Source organism: Podarcis liolepis, assembly GCF_965112155.1.
Source record: "Podarcis liolepis genome assembly, chromosome: 8".
Classification (NCBI taxonomy): domain Eukaryota; kingdom Metazoa; phylum Chordata; class Lepidosauria; order Squamata; family Lacertidae; genus Podarcis; species Podarcis liolepis.
This window is the reverse complement of record NC_139560.1, coordinates 45,044,178-45,056,346: the sequence shown is the minus strand read 5'-3', so window position 1 is coordinate 45,056,346 and position 12,169 is coordinate 45,044,178. Positions and strand designations below refer to the sequence as shown.

The 12,169-nt window shown below is 41.3% G+C and overlaps 1 protein-coding gene and 1 long non-coding RNA gene across 3 annotated transcripts in view; one reads left to right on the top strand and one right to left on the bottom strand.

Moving 5' to 3' along the window:
• OSBPL1A (oxysterol binding protein like 1A) overlaps positions 1–12,169 on the bottom strand; it is a 165,159-nt gene that overhangs the window by 95,354 nt on the left and 57,636 nt on the right. The window lies entirely within an intron of this gene.
• Positions 1,159–2,821, top strand: LOC310713536. Its single transcript, XR_014529318.1, has 2 exons — positions 1,159–1,761; positions 2,100–2,821. It is a non-coding gene; the product is annotated as an uncharacterized lncRNA (long non-coding RNA).

The following is a 12,169-nucleotide window of genomic DNA, read 5'->3' as shown; positions in this document are numbered from 1 at the left end:
TGTTTTAATTGATTTGCAATCTTGGGGATTTTAAAAAAAATAATCTCATTTGAACAGCTTGCTCACTACTGTGATGATTGTAAGTGTATTTCATATTGAAATAGAACTGTGAGGCAATTTTAATGCTTATTATAGTTTCTTCATAAAAGATTGAACTCGCTTCTTGTGGATTGTAGGTCTGCAAGTGGAAATTGCTGTTTGGTTGTCTATACACCTGAGACATTAAGTTGATAGTACAGGACGTCAAGTTCATGTGCTTGGCAAACTCTTTTACTCTGAATTTATTAGTCTTATTTGTTTTTTTCAATTTGCGATCCAGTTCTGTAAAATGTCATGGGCGCAGTTGTATTGAATGGATTAGATTAGGTTTTTATTTATGGCATCTTTACCAAAATCAAAGAAAAGCGAACTTGATATCCATCAACTACAAAAGTATAAAATCGCTTCTGACAGTAACTCCATTATAAAAATGCATTAAAAGTTCTTGGATTTTTAGTTTTATTTTTACTCTTGACACTGAATGAAATAAACCTGCTCTTATAGTTCTTTGCAAAAGCTTTTTTTTGTGGTTGACTATTGACAGAGTCAATACTGGTTAGAATTGAGGAAACACATAGTACCTACAAAATGGGTTATGAAACAGTTCAGTTCTGAAATTATAATACAGTGGTACCTCGGGTTACATACGCTTCAGGTTACATACACTTCAGATTACAGACTCCACTAACCCAGAAATATTACCTCGGGTTAAGAACTTTGTTTCAGGATGAGAACAGAAATTGTGCTCTGGCGGTGCGGCAGCAGCAGGAGGCCCCATTAGCTAAAGTGGTGCTTCAGGTTAAGAACAGTTTCAGGTTAGAAACGGACCTCTGGGACGAATTAAGTATGTAACCGGAGGTACCACTGTACTTCTATAAATTGGAAGTATTGTCCTAGCTGCCAACATCACCTGTTGCTCCTGATTGCTATTAAGGAAACAGCCCTTGTCATCAGTAAGCAGTCTTGTCTGTAGTGTGGGGTCTTGGTTTGGTGCTCTGCAAGTGGTTGTGTGTGGTCAGAGAAGCAGTTTATAGTAGGAATGTAGCTAGCAGGAAAGACGAGTAGGATATAGGGTTTGCAAAAGCGAGCGTTGGCATTGGGGAGAGGGTGAGGGCTTCTAAAAGGGAGAGCCGAAACCCTTTTACTCAGAGAAGTAGGAATGTTTAACTGTATAGTAGTATCTTGGTTGTCAAACTTAATCCGTTCTGGGAGTCCGTTCGACTGCGGGAACCATTCGAAAACCAAGGCGCAGCTTCTGATTGGCTGCAGGAGCTTCCTGCAGAAGCTGCATTGGACGTTCGGCTTCCAAAAGACGTTCGCAAACTGGAGCACTTACTTCCGGGTTTGCGGCGTTCGAGAGCCAATTTGTTTGGGAGCCAAGCCATTCAACAACCAAGGTACCACTGTGTTTTAGTTAATGCACTGCACTTATGCAGCCATTTCCTGCATCTCACCAGCATCTTCCCACATGCACAGAGCAGCCATAGACACATGTGTCGGTGCTGTGTGTGTATATAGCTCCTTCACATGCCTCATCAGGCTTTCCAAATGTGGGATTTGCTATCAGAGAGATTGTGTTCAAGCTGTTCTGTAAAGGGTTGCACTGCCCCAAAGGATCTATTTTGTAGTCTGGGGCTACTTCTAAATCCTGCTTTGTCACTGTTGGCCCAGGTAGTGACTTTCATTGGCTTTGGCTGGTGTTCCAGCTCTGGCACCCCCTAGGCCAGGGGTCTGCAACCCGTGGCTCTGGAGCCGCATGTGGCTCTTTTACACCTTTGCCGCGGCTCCGGGGCGGATACTAGCGAGGGGAAGAGGCGCATTGTGCGCCCCGACACTCCCCACTGTGGCGGGCGCTGTACTGGCTGTGACATCGCATGGGGGTGGTGCGTGCGTTAGTCACGCACCGCCCCGACACCACCTTCCTGCCCGCTGTCAGATCGTGGCTCCGGAGATATATTTGTTTTAAATGTCGCAATGGTTTTGCGGCTCCCAGTTTTTTTCCTTTGGAAATGGGTCCAAGTGGCTCTTTTTGTCTTAAAGGTTCCAGACACCTGCCCTAGGCAGTGACAGCCTACTCACAGTTAGCGATGCTCTGGTAAAACTTTGCATTGACTTCTATAACGCACTGTATGTAGGGCTGCCTTTGAAGACTGTTTGGAAACTGCAGAGTAGAAACTCAATAATAGACTTAGCAGGGTTGCACATGTTGCTCTCTGGGAATCTGATGCAGGATTTGTAAATTTGCTGCCTGCTGTTGGTGTCTGCTTATTGGTTTCCAGCGTGCCCTACTTGCATATTTATAAATAAAACATTGCAGAGGACCCATAAATCTACACTGTGTTTCATCATCCAGAGGAATTAAACCCTGCTGTGTCACTGGCCCTGGAATGTCTTGCCACACAGGTTTTCAAAGGCTTCTTGCTAATAGCAATTAAAGCACATGAGTGCCTTGCAAAAAATGCATGGGATGAAACCATTACATTTTACAACAAGGCCAAAGGCAGCTCAAATTCACTAAAGGCAAATTTAACAATCGGAATTGGTTCTTGGTCTTGTATGCTGTCTTGTTCAGATTAATCCACCAAACTATCATTAGGAGGAGCTGGTACAGTGTTTTCCTGAAACTCGCTTCTCTACTTATAATTACTTCGTTATCTATATTTAACAAATATTTATTAAATGGATCTAAAATGTGTTTACACCTGATATTAAAATTATTATATTAGTCTACATTTACAAACTTATGGTCTTACAAATAAAGCAACAACTTTGAAGTACTGCATTAGGAGTTGTTTCTTTCCAGTAGATGTCAGTAGAACTATATGGTTTTTTTAAAATGTGTACTTACTATTGACTATGCAGACTTCAGCTTGGAAGTCAGTTTTGTTTTGGAGTGTGCACAGATTAGCTAAATACAGCAAGCCCTCAACTTACATGGGGGTTATGTCCCTAATGCCAAAATCATGTCTAGTCAAAACACATTGGGTACAATGGCAGCGGTAGCGGTGGAGATTGGCAAAGTATTTTTTGCTCAGACACTCACCCCCTTTCTGCCCCATTTTCATATTTTCAATCATCATCATCATTATTTTTGCCAAGCACATAATGCTGAATGTGCACAAGTTAAATGTGTGTAAGTTGTGGGCTTACTGCATTATGAAATCCATCCACTATAGTAAAGCATATTTTGTCTTTAAAAGTAAAATCCACAGATGTACAACTTTTCATCACATAAATAATTCCCCCTCTCTCTTTTCCTTTCTCTCTTCAGTGTACATTTTCTCACCAGCTGTGGTATCATCCAGGGCATCCTCTTCCTTGAATTTCTGGGTTGGGAAGTGGAGGAAAGTTTTGTGTGCGTATCTCATACAGTGAGAGAGCCATAGAGAACCCAAAGGTCCTCAGATTGAATTTAGGGTTTTAAATGCAGGCTTCTTTGCTCATCAACACCCCACACACTAGTCCATATAATTTAGAAGACACAAACAAGATGCATCACAACAAATTAATATTTCAGTTAAGTGTATTGTGCCGTGACCTAGCCTTTAATGTACCTCAGCTTTCTAATGGCATACAGTCCTGTGCTGGGTTTAGTAGGGCTGTTCTGCTGTTTTCACTGATAAATTTAGGGGATTAAGGTAGGTGTAAGTGGGACATGGGTGGCGCTGTGGGTTAAACCACAGAGCCTAGGACTTGCCAATCAGAAGGTCGGCGGTTCGAATCCCCGTGACGGGGTGAGCTCCCGTTGCTCGGTCCCTGCTCCTGCCAACCTAGCAGTTTAAAAGCATATCAAAGTGCAAGTAGATAAATAGGTACCACTCCAGCGGAAAGGTAAACAGCGTTTCTGTGTGCTGCTCTGGTTCGCCAGAAGCAGCTTAGTCATGCTGGCCACATGACCCAGAAAGCTGTCTGTGGACAAACGCCGGCTCCCTCAGCCAGTAAAGCGAGATGAGCACTGCAACCCCAGAGTCATCCGCAACTGGACTTAACAGTCAGGGGTCCCTTTACCTTTTAAGTAGGAAGACAATGCCAAGTTATTCTGGGGGAGAAAGAGGGTAAGTTTTTGGGGTTGGGTTGCTCACTTTTCCCTCCCAACAATATGTGAAATGATATTTTGTCATGATACAGCACTGTTGGTCATTGGGAGGGAATGTGGTGGCCTAGCTGCATTGCAGTGGCAGAAAAACCTTTAGTATTAAAGGAAGATGTTAGAACAAAAAGATGGTGCCGTTGTGTTTACTGGCTGGTGTCTTGTCTCTGAAAACCTTGGTGACTTCCCATTTTTGCAGCCTGCAGCTAGAGCTGTGAAGGTGTTCTTGGATAGGCTATGCTGGGAAGCTGTCAGGTCCTTAGTCTGAGGCATCCAAAACATTATGGCCAGCAGATTTGGCAGGTTGCTGCAGGTGGGCAAAAACTGATTCCTCTTCTTCCTCTTGGGGAAGTGCCCCATGAGCAGGAACTGTGGATTCATACACATTAAATAAATATGTAATCTAATCACTGCTGAGTGTGGTAAATTATAATTCCAATTGCCAGATGTGGTTCAGCCTTGCAGACTTTTCAAAGGCCTAAATGTTGCAAATAGTGGATTAACTACACTGCAGTATGAGACAATTCAGCCTTGCATAGATCAAAAGTCATATTCTTAAAAGCTTTTTTTTAATTTACACAGAGGAAATTGTAGGGTTTAATGTATGTGCCCAACCATGTTTAAATGCGCTTACAACAGATCATCAGTTTATTTGCTATTCTGTCCAAATGGAAACCCAGATTTGCTATCCTACAGAAGCAAATACAATAGCAAACAGTATGAAACATTATCTAGCAGTTCAGTTAATAATCATTTATGTGCTGGCCCATTTGTGTGTAATTGCCTAGGCTTAATGATCCTGTAATTATTTAAAAAAATGTTTTGTCATTTTTGCCTCAGATAATCCAGCAAATGTATTTTGCACGATTGTACATAATGTAAATGTACAATCGATGTTCTTGATCTCAGAGGAAAAAGTAATCCCAAGATTTTATATCATTCTGGCAACATTCCTTTTTATTATTTAATCTATTTATTTTATAATGAGAATTAGTAATCACAATTTGCATTACAAATTTCCGCAGTTTTTAAAACCTTGGAGATTTGAAACTTGTAAAATTTATGATGAACACAAACAGTTGCTTTATCAGATGACGGAGAAAGCTGTCCTGCCAAATTTCTGCCTATCTTCTTAAAGGCTATGCAAGAGAGAGTTATGTTAGGTGATCAAAGTGTAGAAATGGATATGTGGAGGCAGGCAGGATCTAACCTCCTGGCTACACCCCAATCTCCAGACTTCAACTTGTTACTTCTGTGTAGGGCCCAAATGTTCTGGTTGCACAATCTGAATGTAACAGCTGCAGAAGGTCCTACACACAGTAAACACATGGAAATTGTGGGCAGAACCAGAAAGTCAGAACGTCAGCCCCGCTTTCATGCATACATTCATGCCTACCTAACAGGGTTTTTGGGAGAATAAAATGGGGGGGGGGAGAGAAAATCATGTTTGCCACCTTGAACTTATAAAAGGAATGGTGGGACGTACATGCAATAAATAAATAAATAAATAAAATACACACTTGGGTGGGTTGTCTGCACAGGGATACACTGGCTTACTACCAGATAAGGAAATCTAATTGAACTCTTAGTTTGCCTTCTGAATTGTTACTCTGATCCCATGGTTAAGATAGGATATCTTTTTGTAAACTGCTTTAAGGGTGTTTTTTTAAACAGTGGATATAAATTTTAATAAACATTTTTGACCTCTGCTGTGCCTTTAATCCTTGATTGTTTGATCCACAGGTCTTTCAATTACTGAGCAATTTTGTAGGTAGTCATTAAGACTCCCAATCCAATCCTGCAAAAGGCCATGTATGGGCCCAGTTCAGTCATAACCATGGAAAGCCTCATGATGTTAAGAGCATGAGCTATGGCAAGTCTTGAGCCTGTGTGCTTCCCTTTCTCCTCTTTCCTGCTCCTTCATGTTCAAGAGGTGGAAATGAGAAACATCCGATTCAATATGCCGCAAACCACAGTTTGCTGTTTTGTCCAGATGCAGCAAACTGTGGCTTGTGCAGGCCATAGTTTGTCCGTAGCTTGAACCTTGCTCTCATTTCAGAATCATTTGTAGCCTTGGAACAAAATGGCAGACTGCAACTAGAGCTTCTAATCTCCCATTACACATGGATACTTGACAAGGACCATATTCATGCTTATAACCAAAAGGGGGCTGTTACAGCATTATCAGTGCACAGTTTGCAATGGCTGAATGTTACTAGTCAGTAGTAGGAGGGTAACACAATTTGGACAGTATGGATCTATCTATTGATCTATCTATATTTAGTATACTGCCCTTCATCCATAGATCTCAGGGTGGTTCTCAAGATAAAAATACAAAATACATAATAAAAACAAGTACAAAACAAAACACTAACTCCTCCCTCTCCCCCTCCCATTTCCACAAACACATTTAAAAGGGTACAGAATGTTAATCAGCCCAAGGCCTGGTTGAAGAGGAATGTTTTTGCCTGGCGCCTAAAGGTGTATAATGAAGTTGGGAAGATTTCTCTACATGTCTGTGTGCATGCTCTGTGTGTGTGTGTGTGTGTGTGTGTGTGTGTGTGTGTGTGTGTGTGTGTAATCCAACACACCTATTTCATTTTAAAGTGAGTACATTCTAGTTTTGTTTCTTGGGAATAAAATTCAAATATAATAGAAAACTCATTGAATGGAATGGAAAAAGCTAGACAAAAATACACCTTGAAAGGTATATATTTGGCCAGAATATTAATCTTTAAAATATATGAATATGCCCCATGAGACTGAAGGAAAGGTTCTGCCATCTCTTATTATCTGGCTTAGTAGGCTGAATACATGAATAATTCAGCTGGGAAAGTTTTTCTGGTAATGCATCACCAAGACTCTAACTATTAAGATGCCGTCATGAAACACTGGAAGGGGAAAATCCAGTCTCAATTGCTTTAGTGGCTATGGCAGTAATGGGGAATAAATCTGATTTTTCTCACTTAACTCTTAACACCTGAGTAACTGTCAGAGATCTTCTGCTGGTATCTGCAGCACAAATGGCAACACAGATGCTTCATTTGGGGGCATAAATTAGCATATCATTTCCATAGGGGGGGCACGTTACACGTGATGATGGCTCACCAGCTGGAGCATGCCTGGCCCTTGGGAAGTTTCAGATTCAACGGCAAATCGGTCAATTTTCCAGGTGAGCAGGAGCCATAGAAACACAAAGCACAGCTTTATTAAAATGAAGGGGATTCAGGTGCCATGTATACAAGGTGACACCTTTTCACTTCAAAATAATGACCTTCAGTCTTAACTTGCCTGCCAATACCCATAAATTACAAGGGAAGGGGGGGGGGGAGAGATGCTTTTAAAGGCGCAGGAACAGATGCAGTAAAAACACACACACAACCTACAGCATCCATGCTTCTTATGCTGTGCCATTTACTCTGGCTCCAATGCGCTTCCACCATTGGTGTCTGAAGTCATGCACACACACAGCATTAGCCAAAATCCATACCTATCCTCTTGGATGCGTTTCCCCTCAAACCAGCTTCCATCCAGTTTGTTCACTTCACAGTTAAGCTGAGGTGTGTACGTTTGAGACAGTCATTGTGCATGGCTAGGGAGGCTTTAAAATAGTGGACCAACATTTTATTTAAAGGGATGTGGAACAGTGACACCAGCTCTGAGTAGATAGACCAAACGACTTCCTGGGCAGACAAGAACTAACCATACCTCTGCATCTAACAAGTAACCAATCTAACCAAACTCTCCCTAGAGAAGCACGCCTGGCTTTATTTTGTGGTGGATGGCATGTTGTGATATACAGTTAATGACTCTTACTGAAAGAGGTAAGTTCCAGTTACAGATAGGTAGCCGTGTTGGTCTGCCATAGTCAAAATAAAAAAGTTCCTTCCAGTAAGCACCTTAAAGGTGCTACTGGAAGGAACTTTTTTATTTTGAAAGAGGTAACACTTGCATGCATGAAAGGGCTTTGCTCCCAACATAGCAAATGCCGTACATGAATGACAAATCTTTCTAAAAGGAGAATTTAGACCCCGTATCTTTGCTAACACAAAGATTGTGTGATTTCTTTCATAAGAAAACGAAGTAGTTTTCTTTTTAAGTCATTTGGAACATTTTTTTTTCATCTTTGTCTTGGCACCAGCTGATGGAGACTTGTTTGCTGCAACTTCTGGAAACTCTGTGAGGAAAACATTCACTTCCAGCATTTCCAAAGAAAACTCGCTGTGATTTATTCTAGTCTCAGTATTTTTGTAGGGAGCATTTGCTTAAAGGTGGATGAGGGCAGATGTAAATAAAACCAAGTTTAAACGTTTCTGGCAGTCACCATTGTGCTTCGCTCTGCTACTGGAGAGTAGGAATCTCTCTTCCAAACCTTACTCTCTCCAACACAACAAAGACCTGGTTCATTCAGGCCAGAGAGAAAACAGAATGTTGTTTCTGTTTTCCTAATTTTAATATTGTATAATTTGATAAATTAAATTGAATCAAACTAATATGAGCCCTTTTAAAGAAAATAAACATATCACCTGAGTAAAGCTACTCTTGCTACCCCACCTGACATAGTCTTAAAGCATTAAAAACGCACAACTTTTATTTGATGAAAGGGAGAAACAAGATTATCTAGAGTAAGACTGCTCTACACTTAATAAAATATAAACAGCTGTTATCTTCTGGCTGCAAGGAGAGCTGTTGCCATTGTTTTCAGAAAACAATCTGCATACAGCTTTAGTTTTAAGAGTTGAACTTAAATAATACTGGTCCCGTATTTCCAACAATGGATATTTACTGCACTTTATAAATCACTCAGTTGTAAATGATGCCAGATGAGGCTGGCAGAGGTGAAAGCACAAATACTCATAGGAACATGAGAAGGTGGAATTAGGGTAATATTCTTAATGCCAAAACCCATTTTGCATTTTCCATCACACTGGTTTTCTGCATTTCTTTCCCCACCAACACACACATATTGAACCATTGTTCAAAACACCCACGAACATTAGTATGAAGAATGTAAAATACATGTTACTCTTTCAAATTGAAACATGCCAGAAAAATATAACACTAGAGAAATACTTTTCCTTGGGAAATACCTTCAATAGCAGTGTGTATCATTTTGGCCACTAGATGTCAATGTGGTTCTACAGTAGTTTGCCCAGCTCAAATTAGGGGGGGCATATGGGTCTATTTCAACATCCAATAGCCAGTATAGAGATATCATCCTTTACAGGACACTTGTGAATTAAGCAGGTATGACAAATTAAGTTATACAAACAGGACTCCTGTACAAAGCTGGGAGTGTCATGCTTTCTAAGTGGTAAGACACTAATACTTCAGGATATTAATCTCAATTCACCAACGGTTGGTGTGTCCCGTCCCCTCTCTGCCACCCTCCCATTGGAAGAAAATTTTGCTGTTTAAAAAGAATATCAAGAACAACTATTTACTATTCATTTGGTGGAATGGGGGGGCTATATATCAAAAAGCACTTTAAAAAGATGACAGAAAACATGCTAGAAAAATAGCAAAAAATAAAAATAAAAAAAATAAAAATATCAAACTCTTGGTCCAAACCCCCTGGGAAACAGAACCCTGGATTCTCAGTCCATCTATTCTCAGTCCACCAAGTACAGACGGACATCCTTTTGCTCCATAATTACCAAACAGGACATCAATGCTGCTGCCACAGCATAATGATGGTTTATTCGTTATTTAGTGCTGAGGGTTGCCACCACCTACACATCACCAATATGACATGATAAACAAAAAGAATAAAAATAGTGTTCTTCATGCTATTTGCTAGCAATGTTGGTAAGCAGTTTTCTTTCCTTTTAATGGAGGGGGTCAGGTGTCAACTTTCTCAACTCATAGGCTCATTGAAGTTCCGTTACTGGATAACTTTGAGTGTAGCAGCATATAATATTTTAAAGCAGGTGGAGATTTAGACTGCAAGCAACCCTATATGCACTTCCCTGGGAGTCAGGGCTCCCCCAGATTACCAATTTACTCAGAATTCATCCTGATTTGCTTGCACAAAGCTTACATGGTGGTTAGACTATCTCTGATCTTCACTGAGCAATTATTTAATGTCAGGGCACTGTCTGATAAGCAAGGTAAGGCCTACCAGCCAAGGGCTATGAAAGGGAAGGATTGTTTTCTGAGATGGGGAAGGGGTGTGGGTTATTAAGGATACGTTGGAATGGTTTCAGCTGGGAGCTAGAGGTGACAACAAGTGGTGCTCTGTCATTTCCCCTTCTTGGCCTGTCCTCTTGTAGATTGTCTATGGATACAAAGAAGTAACCAGTGATATTTTTCTATAAAAAGAGGTGTTGGAACTCACCATGAAGGCCTCCCTTGTTCTCTTATAATGACAATGGTGGCCACCTGAGAGGTGCTGGAACTGAGTTCTAGCAAGTTCCAGCTGAAAAAAAGCCCTGGGAGTAACTCAGTGGTTTTCTTGATTCATCTGAAAATAATAATATTTATAACAATACCAGCAACAAACAGCTATTATTATAATTATTGTTATTCACCCTTCACCACAAGGTTCCATGGTGGGTCACAACATTGTAAAAACAGCTGAAAACAACTCACAAGCACAACTGGACTGAGTTTGTGTGGGTGTGGGTGTTGTGACATGCCAGGGTAAAGATGTGCATCTTTAGCAAATGAAAGAAAGTATCAGTTGAAGGTGCCAGGTGCTCCTCTGTGCGGAAGGAATTCCACAAGTGAGGGGCTGTTTTTTCCTAAGCTTTTGAGGGCAGAGAAAATATCAAGAGAGCTGATATCAACACTCAAAAGGGTCTGTAGAGAGACCTAAAGGTAAAGGGACCCCTGACCATTAGGTCCAGTCATGGCCGACTCTGGAGTTGCAGCGCTCATCTTGCTTTATTAGCCAAGGGAGCTGGCGTACAGCTTTCGGGTCATGTGGCCAGCATGACCAAGCCACTGGCGAACCAGAGCAGCGCACAGAAACGCCATTTACCTTCCCGCCGGAGCAGTACCTATTTATCTACTTGCACTTTGACATGCTTTCGAACTGCTAGGTTGGCAGGAGCAGGGACCGAGCAATGGGAGCTCACCCCGTCGCGGGGATTCGAACCGCCGACCTTCTGATCAGCAAGTCCTAGGCTCTGTGGTTTAACCCACAGAGCCACCCGTATCCCTTAGAGAGACCTACTTGCAGCCTAACTCAGGGGCAGCAACCTTAAAAGAAAACAAGAGGTAAGCCCAGAAAAAAGTAATAATCACTCCCTCAAGTAACCATTCTTTGTTATTTGTTTAGGGATGAGGTAGAGTCAATGCAGTGCCCTCTAGATGTCATTGAAATAACTCGCATAATTCCTGACTATTGGCTATGCTGATAGGGGCTGATGGGAGTTGTAGTCAAAAATATCTGAATGGCACCATGTTGGCTACCCTTGAGTGAGCTCATCCATTTCTTTTGTGCTTTACATTCTTCCTAAGAATATATGCTCATGCTGGATAAATTCTCTTTCTTGGGAATGCTACATACCTTGCTTGCTGCCTTCTACACTTCTTCAGTTGTGCATTTTCTTATAAAAATGCATTTCCCTGCGCACCACGGGGGAGCCCTACTGAGCTCAATAAGAACTCACAGTATGCACTGTTATTATGCTGTCATCTTTGCTGGATCAGATTGCTAATTGTTTGGGGCAGATGCCTTTTCTTTATGGCATCCAGTAAGGGGGCGGGGAGGGGGGGAATGTTACCAGCTCTACAGGAATATGCTTTCCCTGAATTTACACCATTTGGAAACTCAAATCTACCAGGAAGTTTCCTGTTAAATCTATATCTCCATCTATCTATATAAAGAAGCCCATGTATTTTCCTGATAGTGTAATTATTTTAAGAATTCATGTGGTTTTTTTTTAAAAAGTCGCAGCCACAGAAGGACCTTACAAGGCATCTCTCAGCCCTCAGTGTGTTAAAATGGCTGACTAGAGAGACTAACATAACCTTAACTGTAGTGGCATGAACAACATACCAGTGTAATAATTCATTTAGAATGATGACACCTGA